We start from the raw sequence: 13515 nt of genomic DNA on the forward strand, positions 1-13515 counted from the left end.
TTCCACTCATGTCGGCAGCCCCGCTGAAAAGGGTTGTAACTGAAATTTTTCGAGAATTCGAGATATTCACACTACCAACTTACTCGGGGGGACCCAACAAAAGCGACAATCTTCGATGATTAAACCTATCACCTAAACATCACTTAAGAAATTCCTAACTACTTCCAAAGCGATGGGGCTGCCGGGCAGTTTCTCACGACAGCCCGCCACGAAACAAGATACGCGGTTACGACCCTCTCGCTGTGAACGCTACAAATAACATGCACTACAAACAGTGCACAAAATTTGCTATTATAATCCACGCCACTTGAGCGATAAGTCTGGTATCCCTATCCCTGTTGCGTGAAAAGATGGCTTGCAACAGCCGTTGACCATAGGAAAGGGCGGGTGAGGCATCCGAACTACCCCTTCACGCCATCGAATACCACCAGTCGTTCGCATCGACGACACTCTGTACAGACTTTCTGATAGGAGGTGAGGGTATACGTTACGGGTTGAGGGTATAATCCAAGTTGTGTCACGCACAAAACGAGCACAAAAGCACACTCGAACGCACACACTGAGCGCGAAACCGAAGCGGACGGCGACGGGTGAGCGACTGGATTGACTTAAATTAAAAGGGAGCTTGGACGCGAGAGCGAGGCGGCGCGGGGAGGGGTGGTTCCAGTGCTGCCAACGCCCGCCGCGCCACCGAGGGGCGGTTCAGGTGCGCGCGGATCGATACGCCGCACTTGTCACGTTGGTACAGCGCACCCCACCACCCCGGCGTGGCGTGCTTTGCGATATATCGATTGTAATGCCGTTTAAACCTATGGGACAGGATCGATAAACAGGGTATACCTTAATAATCGATTTTTTACCATAGGTTTAATGGCAGAACAATCGAAAAATCGCAATTCACCGCACCACCCCCGCCTCCGCTGGAATCCTGTGCATTTCAATTTCGACCCCCTCCTTCCGGTGCGTTTCACCCCTTGTTAGCTCAAATCGGGGCGCAAGTTTTTATGAGCTTTGAGGGGAGGGTGGGTCGGCCGAGTTTTATCAATGGTTTACTGCCGAAAGGAGGAAGAGCACCGTATGAACCTTCAGGCGTTGCCAAATTTCCATTGATAAAATACGAATGTATGGGAAAAGTTATAAATATTTTCTCCCGATTTTTCGGAAAATTTAATTCGTGATTCACACTAAAATACCTGAAAATTTCACGGAAAATAAGAATAAATTTTTTCTGTAATTCATTTTTTACGGTAGGAAATTTGGCAACATTTGAATGTTCGTTTGGCGTTCATCCTTAGAACGTCAGTGCAGAGCAATGCGATATTTTTGTTTTGTTTTAGATATACCTCCGATGGAGATTTTATACTTTTACATGCTGGAGAAAATTACAGTAGGTTAACGAATGGGGGAAACGACTCACAAAATCGTGAAAGTTTTACCCATGGTCTATTGTTCGGCCTTGTTGCGGAAGAATACCGCGAGCATTCGGAATTTCCAAATTTTCAAAGTTCCTCCGATGAAATATTTATTTTTGAGAAAGTTAGGAAGAAATTCATCATTTTCCATTTCTTCCAATTTTCTTCTTAGCACCTAGATATTTTTAGATAAGTCCGACAAAACCGCATAAATGAAATTGCCTGAAAATATCCGGTTCACAGACCAAAGATCGGTTACAGTGACCGATAACTTCGGTTATCTGATTCCAAAACGTTCATGATCTACATAAACCGACGTTTTTTCTCTGCGACGCGACGTTACAGAGAATGCTCAATCCCGCGGTCCCACGTACAACGCACCGCGATGACCGCCGACAATTCAACAAACACCGGACCGCAAAACCGAAGACCGTTGCGAGTCCCGATGGGCAAGCACCACAGCGCCGCGGAAGGCGGGGGTGGGGCGGGGGAACTCATTAAGTCTCTGAATGAAAAGCGAAAGGGCGGATGATTTTCAGCACGGAAACTACGCCTGCGCCCATCCGAATCGATACATTCCAACGCCCTCTTACGAACAGACAATAAAAAGTATTGACTTTCGACCCAGTAATAAAAGACAGCGGGAAAAATCGATAGATCGAAGTATTGCGGGTGGAGATGACCGGCAAAAGAATGGGATGCCGATCGGCTCGGAGCGATGCTCGTCGAATCAGAATCGGCCAATGATAAAACCGAATCGATGAGCCATGGAATGCGAACGAGCTTTGCGATCAATCGATTTATCGGTTATTTGAACCTACGGAAAAAGATCGATTATAAAATGTAAATCTCAACATTCGATTCCTTCCCACATCTTCAAATGGTAAAAAATCGATAGCCGATCATTCACGCTTCGCCATAGAATAGAATACGAGCAGCCTCATGTTGCCGTGTTAAGGAAAAACACCGTATGAGTCTTCGGATGGTGCCAAATCATTTGATAAAATATGAAAAAACAGTTTGGAGCAGTATGAAAAACAAAAAATTTTCATATGAAATATGAAAATACAGGGTACCTTGGGAGTATTTTTCATCGAATTTTCCAAAGAATGGAGGATTTGAAGGTGTCTGAATTTTGATGGATTTCGTACATTAGTGGAAATTATTGAGTGAACTGAATACGAGGATACACTTGGTTCATGATTTGAGTAATTATTGGAGAAGATATGACAAAATGATATGATCTGTTAAGATACCAGTGTTTAAATGGGAAATGCCGCCAGATACGTCACTAGGCAGTGCATTTTCTCACTTTTAAATCTATTTAAGACACTATTTCCCATTACGAACAATTTTGTTTAAAAAAAAAAAAAATTATGTAGAAGCAGCTCTTCGAGCACTTCATGATGAAACAAAGACAACATTGCGGGCAAATTCTCAATTCAACCTAAAATATTAGAACATTTCAAGTGGACCACATTTTGCAATTCGGAACTATAATTTCTGTCTCACTTAAAAAACAATGTATGTGCCATTGGTTCCCCAGGCACATACGTGTTTTTACGGATGAGCCAGACATTCTGGTTCCCGATTGCAAAATATAGTCCAAGTAAAACTATCCATATAGCAATTCTAAAAAATACATATTTTATCAGTGGTAATGTTGCAACATCCGAACGCACATACGACATTTTCCTTAGCAAGGACCTTAGGGCTCATAAAAAATGGACGTGTTGGGTTTTAAGATGGAGCGATTCATCTATTGCGTCTGAATTTCTGAAAGGGCCGTCGATTCCACGCTCCACGGGCCCGATCACCGTATCGGCTTTGCTGAGCTTCCAAGTTCCGAACGCGGACGGCAGCGACAAAAGCTTGCAATTACGCACCTCAAAGTGACTCCGAGTCGTCCGATCATCGGGCTGATTGAAGTTTTGATTATACTGATCGTTGATCAGGAGCCGCTTTGTGTTGGCCGAGGATGCGGCTTCGAATCTACTGCGGAGTCTATTAAATGAAAGCAAACACTGAGAGCGTAATCGAGGTGTGAATTTATTGGGATTAATCGGAGGAATAAGGATCATCAGCGGAGCTTCACGATCCATTTTTCGATGACCAACACTGGAAAAAAACACATTTGATCTAGAGTCCAGACTCTTAAAAACATCGACAAGAAAAAGTACTCTTGATTCAATCAGAATCCAGCTTAAATCAAGAACCAAGCCTCTTAATTTGAGCGGATTTCGTTTTGATTCAAGCAAAAATCCGATTGAATCAAGAGTATTTTTTCTTATCAATGTTTTCAAGAGTCTGGACTCTAGATCCAATGTGGTTTTTTTTCCAGTAAAGGTGTCTACCAGTGAGAAAAAACCAAAATTGGGGACTCTTAGGGGAGTTTTTCCAAGAAAATCGGGGACTTTTTTTCCGAAATAGTGAGAGAAAGGAAGCTAGGTTAGAGCGTTATATTCCTGGTTATACCGCGCCGCCGCGGCTGACGGAAAATTTGAAAATGCCGGTGTAAAGGACGATTTTTTGGGGGCCTGAAAAAGAAAATTGGGGACTTTCGGGGATATCGGGGACATCCTTCCAAAATCGGAAATAATCGGGGACATTGGGGACTGGTAGACACCAGTGGTGTGGCGTGAATTGCGATGTATCGATTGTTATGCCATTTGAAGCTATGGTAAAGAATCGATTATTAAGGTGTTCGCTGCGAACACCCTGTTTATCGATCTTTTTCTATAGGTTTAAATGGCATGACAATCGATATATCGCAAAGCACGCCACGCCACCAGTAGACACCTGACACCCTGATGGCGGGTTGTTCTTCTCCCGCGACTTGAATTTAATTCCCACTTGTCCCGCGATCCTATTTTAATTTTCATTCTCCGACTCCAACGTGGCACGGGGGAAATAACTTACGCTTTCATTCACCCTGAGGCTGTGTAAGGGTGAGCTCTGCCCTATATGAATTAACAGGCCTTCCGTCCCTGATCAACGCAGAATCAGGCTCACCTCGTATACCTAGAGGTTTACCTATAAGGTTTGCCCACACTGAGAATTTGCCACTTAATAATTCCTATAAGTACACGAATAAGTATATTCGATATTCCATAAGCGACTCTCTTTGTTACGAATTATAAAATTGAAGTACAAATGGAGAAAAATCCCCGAATATTTACCCCCTATCATAATTCTCGTTTCAGCGTCAACTGAGAACAGGAGATAAGAGTGAAGTGAACTTTCGATAAAGTTTTAATTTTAGTATGATTAATGATGCGGGTTCAATGTAACGCCTATAAAAAAAAATGATCCGCATACTTTGTGTTTTCATAAGCACTTAATTAATTGATACAAACAGTTCTCAACGTGATGTAGGATATATCCATCTACATGTTCGGAGATCATGCAGGGGCGCGCCTGGGACCGGTATAACTACTCCACATTGTGGCAGTAGTCATGTCGAGTTCCATTGATTAGTAGAAAATAATTACTTGTGCCTGATTGCCATTCAGCCTCACACACCTCAAAAGCAATCAGTCATTACTGAATCGATCTGAAGCGAGGTCCATCAGTCACAGAAACAAGCTCGGGTGTTCTGCCGTGTTAAGGAAGAACGCCTTCAGCAGAGTTGCCACAGAATTTAGAGAATGAAATTCCCTGACATTTCCCTGATTTCCCTGACATTTCCCTGATTTCCCTGATTTCCTTGACACATTTTGGTGAAATTCCCTGACAATTGAAGATCTGACGGATGGTTAAGAAGGCATAATTGAAAATAGTTTTCAGGCAAAATTTCTTGTTTAAAATCTCAAACCCATCCTAGAAAGCAAATGAAGGTGATTTACAAAATTTTCCCTGACATTTTCGTCCTTTTCCCCGACATTTTCGTCATTTTCCCTGACTTTTTAAAATTCCCTGACATTGCCCGGGTTTTCCTAACTGTGGCAACCCTGCTTATGAACATTCGAATAGTACCAAATTTCCTCTCAGAAAAAATTTAATTTTGAAGAAAATTATGAATATTTGTCCTTGTAATTTTTAGATTTTTTAGATCGAATAACGGATAAAATCCTCTGTAAACTTGGATAAATATTCACAAATTTTCTAGAAAATTCATGATTTGTCAAAGGCGATTTGGCAACGTCTGAGGGCTCATACGGCGTTTTTCCTTAGCACAGCAGTGTTATTCTAAGGATTCGAGCAAATTATAGTTGTTAGCTCTGTGGCCGATAAAAATTTATTTTCACCAAAACGAATGTGACTGACCCAGCAGGTGAAGTTTGAAATTAGTGATGAATTTGTTAAGAACGGTCGTTAAGGGAGAGTTATTACACATTTATGCGAATTCGGTGGTTGCTAATCACAGAGACCTGATTTATGGTGTAATTTAGTCCTCGTAAATTTTTTTAAAGCTTCTTCAACGAAATGTTGTACAAGAGAGTGAGAATAATATCGGAGGGGCAGCCCTCACCTTCAATTTTTTTTCTTTCTTTTTTTGTGCTAAAGAGGCTTTGCCAGGGGTTAACTGATGGTGTTTTTTTTGCTCTCAGGGAGGTCTTCACTCTTTTCGGCAGTGACAGTTCCTGCACTGATAACATCCTTCACGGAGAAAAAAAACTTCGTGGGACCCGAAGTTGAGGTAATATGGATGTCTGAACTTTTCGGATCACGTGTCTAAAAACTTGAGGTCCAGCTGCCGAAGTTCGGGTCAGACACCTGCGGGTCGATTGTTGAATCGTTATCGAATGACCTTGATCGATAAAAAACATTGCCGAGATAGGGATTTATCGATCGAGTTCTTTCGATAATGATTCAACAATCGACCCGCTGAAGTACTTCGATATGTACCGAATAAGGGTTCGGGTCACACATCAAGTATTTCCGGTACATACCGAAGTGCCTCGATGTCTGACCCGAACTTCGGCAGCTCGACCTCACGTTTTCGGATGCGTGATCAAAAAACTTCAGAGATCCATATGACCTTAACTTCGGATCCCACGCACAAAGTTTTTTTCTCCGTGTAATTAAAAAATAATTAAATATCATTCGAGTTTCTGGACCTTTGCAATAAGGATACGTATCTTCCCTTTAATTACGTTAAAAACTGGAGCAGAAAGTCAAGAATGATGACACCCAGTCCTACTACAGCATTCCTACAGTCTTGAAGGCGCTATTATGCGTTTCACGCCAACTGACCGCCTGTTCTGCGTTTGGAGCAATGCGAGAAGTATTCATGCAGTCTTGTAGGCGCTAATGTGGGATTTATGCTGACCACACTGTTTGGCGCAATGCGGAAAGTATTCCTAAAGTCTTGCAGGCGCTAATATACGTTTAACGCCGACCGCACTGTGTTAGGCGTGATAATTCGAACTCGCGTTCGAATACTCGTGGCATTGAATAATATACTTTAAAAGGCCCGTGTTGTGTTTCGACGCCGTAAGAATATTCCCACGTTGCCTCGTCTCGTCTCCATATGACCTCAACTTCGGGTCCCATGCACAAAGTTTTTCCTCCGTATTCTTTCATACACATCTGATAGAAAAGCGCTAATGATTACGAGCTAATTTTTATCAAAATGTGGCACTGGAAAAATGGCTAGCCAGATTAAAATCAATTTTGACCGAAACATCTTCAATTATTGTTGAGGGTCAGTTGCTCTTGTAAAGAATCGTGTTTCGCGCAAACTCTAGGCATTTAATTCTTCTCAGTATAAACAAGTCCAATTGAACCCTATTTCGCAGTAAGAAGTTATTATTTTTGGCTATTTTTAGAAACAGTGTGGGCGCCATTACTTCCTTTAAACAGACAAGCGCTTTTACGAATGATTCAGGGACAGCACTTCCTTAATGCAAAATAAAGTCCAATTTATACAGGGTCGTTTCCTCATTTAATCAGCATTACTTTGTTGCGCAAAAAGTAACTGCTTAAATTCTTAGGTCATTCGCAGGTTAAAAGAAATCGCACGATTTCAGTAGCATTGAAACGAAACTAGTTTTTCATCACAAAATGCTGTCCATTTAATCTTATTACCGACATCGCGGAGTGATTCCGCTACTTTCATCCGAGAAGCGGAGAATTTTGCCGAATTTTTACCGAGTTAATGAATGCCAGACACCCGCAACTCATTAAGATAAAAGTGCATATAAATTGTAGCGAGCAACTAATGTTTTTGAATCCGGCGTGAGTTCACGAACTCGAGTTCCGAGTTCGAGAATCAGTGGCGAAGCGTGCATGATCGATTATCGATATTTCTCCATTTGAAGCTATGGTAAAGAATCGATTATGAGGATGTTCGCTGCGAACACCCTGTATATCGATCCTTTTCCATAGGTTTAAACGGCAGATCAATCGATATATCGCAAAGAACGCCCCGCCAGTGTCGAGAATGCAGGAGACACTAAAAGAGAGAGCGCAATAAAAACCATTACGACTTTACGTCTCCGTTGGACGGAAGAATCCCGAACTCTGAGTAACTGGTGAAAAATCACGTTTAACAACGATCACTTCAATGTATGCTACTCTGCCGGAAAAACGGCATACGATCATTCACATGTTGCCAAACTTCTCCCCACAAATTAGGTAATTCTGGGGAAAATTATGAGTATATTAATCTGAAAGCTCCGGATGATTCGGCTGAAATTTTGAGCAAAGTTCTCTGAAAAATTGGAAGAAAAATATTTACAAGTTTTCTAGAAAGTCTTTATCTTCCCACAGGAAATTTGGCAACAGCCGAAGGTTCATACGGTGTTTTTCCGAGGCACGACAGTATGAGCCGCACAAACACTCGTTATTACACGTGAAAAGAGTGGAGAGTTGCATACTGAGAGCCGAGCGCTAGCCGGTTAGCGCCAGTCACCACAATAACATAACAATGCTGTCAACTTGCGACCGAAACGAACTGTTTTTTTCACTGAGCGGCAGTGAATGAGCGTTCTTCCGCAAATATGAGTAAATTTATGCAAAAACTAAGTCAAATACATGCTTTACCAACGAAGGATCTTAACACTTGTAATAGTAAATCACTCTGGATAATTTGAATTCCTAGATTGGCTGCCCTTTTGGGCCCTAGGAGCTCAATCACATACACTCAAAATCACTGTCATGTACCGTGTATGTCCGTCTCCCTATTTAGGTACTCCAGTGTTGATTGGAATGTCTCGGTTCGGTGAACCGGAACCTTGGCTCGTTGAAACGGCCCAATGGTTTATCGCACCGTTTCAGTCAACCGACATGCGACATCTGACATTAATTTTTGGCAACTTACGACCCTTGAATCTACAACCTGATCAGAATGACTGGAAACTCACCTGAAACAAACAAAAAGGAAAGGTTTTAAAATGTAGGATGTCAATAAGTAAGAGTTAATGAAAGGAATCAACCCTCGACGAAATATTCTCCAAGGAATCCTGTCAATAGAGAATCCGCAGGTGTCTTAAATTTTGTGAATTTCATCCTTAAAATCATACTGCTAGGAAAACTGAGTACTAGGATATCCTTGGTTTCTCTGGTAAAAATTGGCGATAAGAGCTGCGTTTCAAAAATTCAAAAATTCAAAATACCATAGGAATTCTTATAGCCGGCTAAAGAAGGCTACAGAAAATCATATAGCTGGCTGTAGAATACGGAGAAAATCATACGGCCGGGCTATACGAAGCGATAAAAAATTATGCAGCCGGGCTTTAGTTCCTATCGCCGGGCTTTACACTTTATCGCCTGGCTGTTGCTTTTTCGCCATCGATTATAATAGGCTATAAGAAATTGTGTAGAAATTCGTGTGCTTTGGAAATCATTAAGTTTGATACAAAACCACCTTAATATTTACAAAACACACATTATATTTTCCTTTAATACATATTTGTTTTCATCAATTAAAATGAGAACAATCCATACAGGATGTGCAAACATTTCAAAATCATGAGTTGAATAACGCTGACTCCGCCGGATTAAATATTAGAGCCTAACACAAAGCGGAGCGGCGACGCACTGGCGCCTACAAACCTAACAGGCATACTTCACGCACTGCGCAACGCGTGAAGTATCCCTGTTAGGTTTGTAGGCGCCAATGCGCGTTTCGGCTGCCCGCTGCCCGCCTGCCGCGCCGCAGCGTGCCACGGCGCTTGAAGCAACTATTTCACACCAGAGGTATTGCACAGTATCATACGAAACTGAAGGCGCTCTAATATATTAGGAATGGCAGGCATCCATCAAAAGTACGGAGCTTTCCTCGCAAAATAAATCAAGATACTACGGCCCAAAAAGAGAGCAGTAGTCCAAAAACTCACCAAGTCCTAGCATCCGTAATTAGTAACGTTTAGCATACACTTTATCACCTGGCTGTTGCTTAATCACCATCGGCTATAAAAGGCTATAAGAGATTGTGTAGCCGGCTATAGAAGCTACTAGAAATCTTACAGCCGGCTGTAGGTCTATGGTATTTTGGAACACAGATTCTATTGCCAATTTTTACCAGGGATGGCACCAGATGACGTCATAAAGCGGCACATTTTCTCACTTTTAAATCTAGTTTTTTCCAATTTCCCATGTCAGAAAAAAAATTACGAAAAATACTGCGAACTGAGGTCATCAAGCACTCTCAGATGAAGCAATAAAAATTTGTGTGTGCAAATTCTCCATTCCCGATTTTCCCAGTTTCACGCATTTGATAAAATTAATAAAGAAAAAAATGAATAGAGCATAGCCGATTAAATAGACTCAGTCTGGCGTCGGGTGGAGATAGCGAGCGACAAATTACAGGCCGAGTTCTTGACCTTTATATCCGGAGCGACACGGCGGCTTTTACCCGAGTGACTCCGCCGCTGAAAACTGCTCTCTTCGAGCCTCAGCTTCAGCTCCTATTCGTCTCCGAGCGGAAGAGAGAGACGACCTTATTCCGCCGCACTCGGCCGGCGATAACGCTAATCTATGTCAGTGCTTTAATTAAAATAATTGACTTCAATTACTCAAACAGTGGCGAGTGCGCCGCCGTGATTCTGTGCCTTATTACAGGGATTCCGCGCACTCTCCAAGTCCAAGTCCCCGTCACGTTTTCAATGTTGGCTTTGCTTTATGACCAATCATTTCCAGCCGGGCCAACATCAACACTGCCGAGGGTCTTGACACGCAGATTTCCGAGGAGATCTATCGATCCCTTCGATACTACCGCACTAAAGAAGAACGCCGGAGGACAATTCGAGAGTTGCCAAATTTCCTTCAATAAAATGTTTATTATTGAAAGTATAGGAAGAGTGACTTGCCGGCCGAGTTATGGATCATAGAGCCATAAAAAATAGTTCGTGGAGCCATGCTTATAGGTTCACGAAGAATAAAGTATGGCTCAGAAAGCCATACTGTAGACGGTGCCTAAGTCACTTTGGTTAGAAATTATGGATCTACGAGCCATTTTCTGTGGGTCTCAGAGTCATACCATTTTTTAAGTGTATGAATACATTGGAAAAAAAACACATTGGATCTAGAGTCCAGACTCTTAAAAACATCGAAAAAAAATACTCTTGAATCAATCAGATTTAAGCTTAAATCAAGATCCAAGCCTCTTAATTTGAGCGGATCTCCTTTTGATTTAAGCTTAAATCAAGAGTCCTTTTTCTTGTCGATATTTTCAAGAGTCTGGACTCTAGATCCAATGTGGTTTTTTTCCCAGTGTATTTTTCCTTTAAATTTTCAGAATCTTTAGGTCAAATTGCGAACAAAATTATCTGAAATATTGGGAGGAAAATATTCATGAGTTTACCAGGAAATTCGCGTTATGTCAAAGGAAATTTGGTTACGCCTGAACAGGGCCGGATTTACTTGCTTGCCGCCCATGGGCCGCCTGTATTTTGCCGCCCCCCTTCTCATTCGTTTTGAAACATCAATAAAAACCATCAAGTAAACGTGCCGGATGGGGAGAGGCGTATAAGACGTGTTTACTCGTGTTGGTCACAACTTTTGCGAAAGCCCTGTCAACACTAATAGCAAAAGTTCACGGAACTTGGCGCGAAAGTTAAGTTCCGTAAACCTATCTCTGTATGAACATGGCCCTCCATTTACAAGAAATGAACCTAAAAATTATGAAAGAACAAACATAAATGTGGTATAATAATTTTAACTTCCGCCGCCGCGCCGCGTTGACCGCACTGTGTTTGGCGCAATGCGTGAAGTATTCCTACAGTCTTACATGCGCTATGCGTTTCGGGCCGACCGCTGCTGCTGCACGCACTGTGTTTGACGCATTGCGTGAAGTATTCATGCAGTCTTGTAAGCGCTATGCGATTCACGCTGTCCGCTGCTGACCGCAGCGACCGCACTGTCTTTGGCGCAATGCGTGAAGTATTCATGCAGTCTTGTAGGCGCTAATATGTGTTACATGCCGACCGCCGCGCAGAGGGTTTCTCCTTTTCATCCCACGTTCTCGTCATCATTGCTCTCTGCGCCGCGCCGTTCCAGGCGAAATTCCGTGTTCGGTTTCTCTCTTAGTCTTAAACCGACTAATTAAAGGTGCTGTTGATTGTATCATAGAGGGACGACAAAATTAGAGATATACTCTCAGGAAATGAGAGATTTTGTCACCTTTTCTCGTTCGTATTTTTTTTCTGAATCCGATTTTTCTTCATAGGTGCATTGAAAAAAATTGCAAAATTTGCCGCCCCCTAAATTTGCCGCCATGGGCCGCGGCCCATGTGGCTACCCCCTTAATCCGGCCCTGCGCCTGAAGGTTCACACGGCGTTTTCCCTTAGCACGGCAGTATACGGCTCCGTAGAAATCGGATAAATACAGACGTACTCCTTCAGATACCCAACAGGCAGTCTAAGATGTTTGGTATAATGATTGGACCACGCTAAGCAGAAAGAAGCCAAGCCACGTCAGCTGTTGCAAAATTCAACTGAGTAATTTAATTTTTTACTAGAGAACGTTTGGGCGAATTTGTTGGAAACTTTAAGGAATTTGCTTTGTACTATGCAGAAAATTCACTGAAACTCGCACAAAAATACGCACAAACTTTTCATGTATAAAATTAAAGTGCCCGATTAAATTTGAAAATAGTTGATGGGGTTTGATTTCTTTTTGCTCAATACGGTCCAACTCACTTGTTTTCTAGACAAAAGAACGTAACTATATGCATTTCAACGTTGCAAAATTTCCACTTACAGTCCACCCTTTTCTCGCGGACGGTAACAAAGTTAAACGTGCATTACAGTCGAAGAATTTATTTGTAATTAGAGGTAATTTCCTCGAGACGATTTTAGGCGTTCAATTTGAGGGAAGGAAGGAAAGTTTTGTGAAACCTGATTCGGATAATTTGCAAACAGAGGAAAATTCACTCTTAATGGTTGATAATTGGGCTATTCTCGGTTTTTTCCGCAAGACGCCAGTTTGAAATGACTTATTAAATCGTAATTCATCAATCAAAACTTACTTTAGGAACTTCCCCGAATTTCCCCGGGCGTATTCTGCGTTAGTAGGGTGAGAAAAAATACATTGCCTTCCTCGTGCCTTACACTGTGGCTTCGAGCCTCGATATAAAAAAACATATTTTTTTCACAGTTCAGTAAATTGTTATGTGAGAAGGCTATGCAATTGTCCGACGAGATAAGACATTGTCATGCAAAAGTATACTATTTATTTCGTTTTTTTCCAATGAATTCTAGCTTTTATCCAATTTTTTTCACGACATGAAACAGAAACAATGAAAGTTTAAGTTCCCTTTCTTGACACTCTAGGCCACTGTCTTTTTTCCCAGAGTACAGAGTTAGAGTCACACCAGCTTCACTACTGCCATGCTAAATAAAGCGCCATAGGAACATTCAAAAGTTGCCGAATTTCAGCCGATAAAATGTTCATTTTAGAGGAGAGTTAGGGCTATTTTCTCTTCGAATATTCAGATGGATCACATTGCGAATGAAACTAAGAAAAAAAGGAGGCAAAATATTCAAAGATTTCCCGGAAATTTCATACTTTATCGGAAGAAATGTGACAACGTCTGGAGGCTCATACGGCGTTTTCCCTTACCACAGCAGAATAGACTGCAAGAACAGAGATGCTACAGAATTTGGAAATTGAAATTCCCTGACATTTCCCTGATTTTCCTAACACATTTTGGTAAAA

At 41.9% G+C, this 13515-nt stretch overlaps 1 protein-coding gene across 5 annotated transcripts in view; it reads right to left on the minus strand.

Annotated features, from left to right (window-relative positions):
* Positions 1 to 13515, minus strand: part of LOC109035334 (echinoderm microtubule-associated protein-like 2) — a 152413-nt gene that overhangs the window by 89278 nt on the left and 49620 nt on the right. For 2 of the 5 annotated variants that reach the window (XM_072302748.1, XM_072302746.1), the window contains exon 1: positions 492 to 617. The exons of 2 other annotated variants lie outside the window; for them this stretch is intronic. The gene's annotated coding sequence lies outside the window, so the exon portion shown is untranslated. Of the gene's footprint in view, positions 1 to 491; positions 618 to 13515 lie in introns of those variants that run through there. One more of the 5 variants, XM_019048924.2, reaches the window with a different exon arrangement.

Source organism: Bemisia tabaci, chromosome 7 (assembly GCF_918797505.1).
Source record: "Bemisia tabaci chromosome 7, PGI_BMITA_v3".
Taxonomy (NCBI): domain Eukaryota; kingdom Metazoa; phylum Arthropoda; class Insecta; order Hemiptera; family Aleyrodidae; genus Bemisia; species Bemisia tabaci.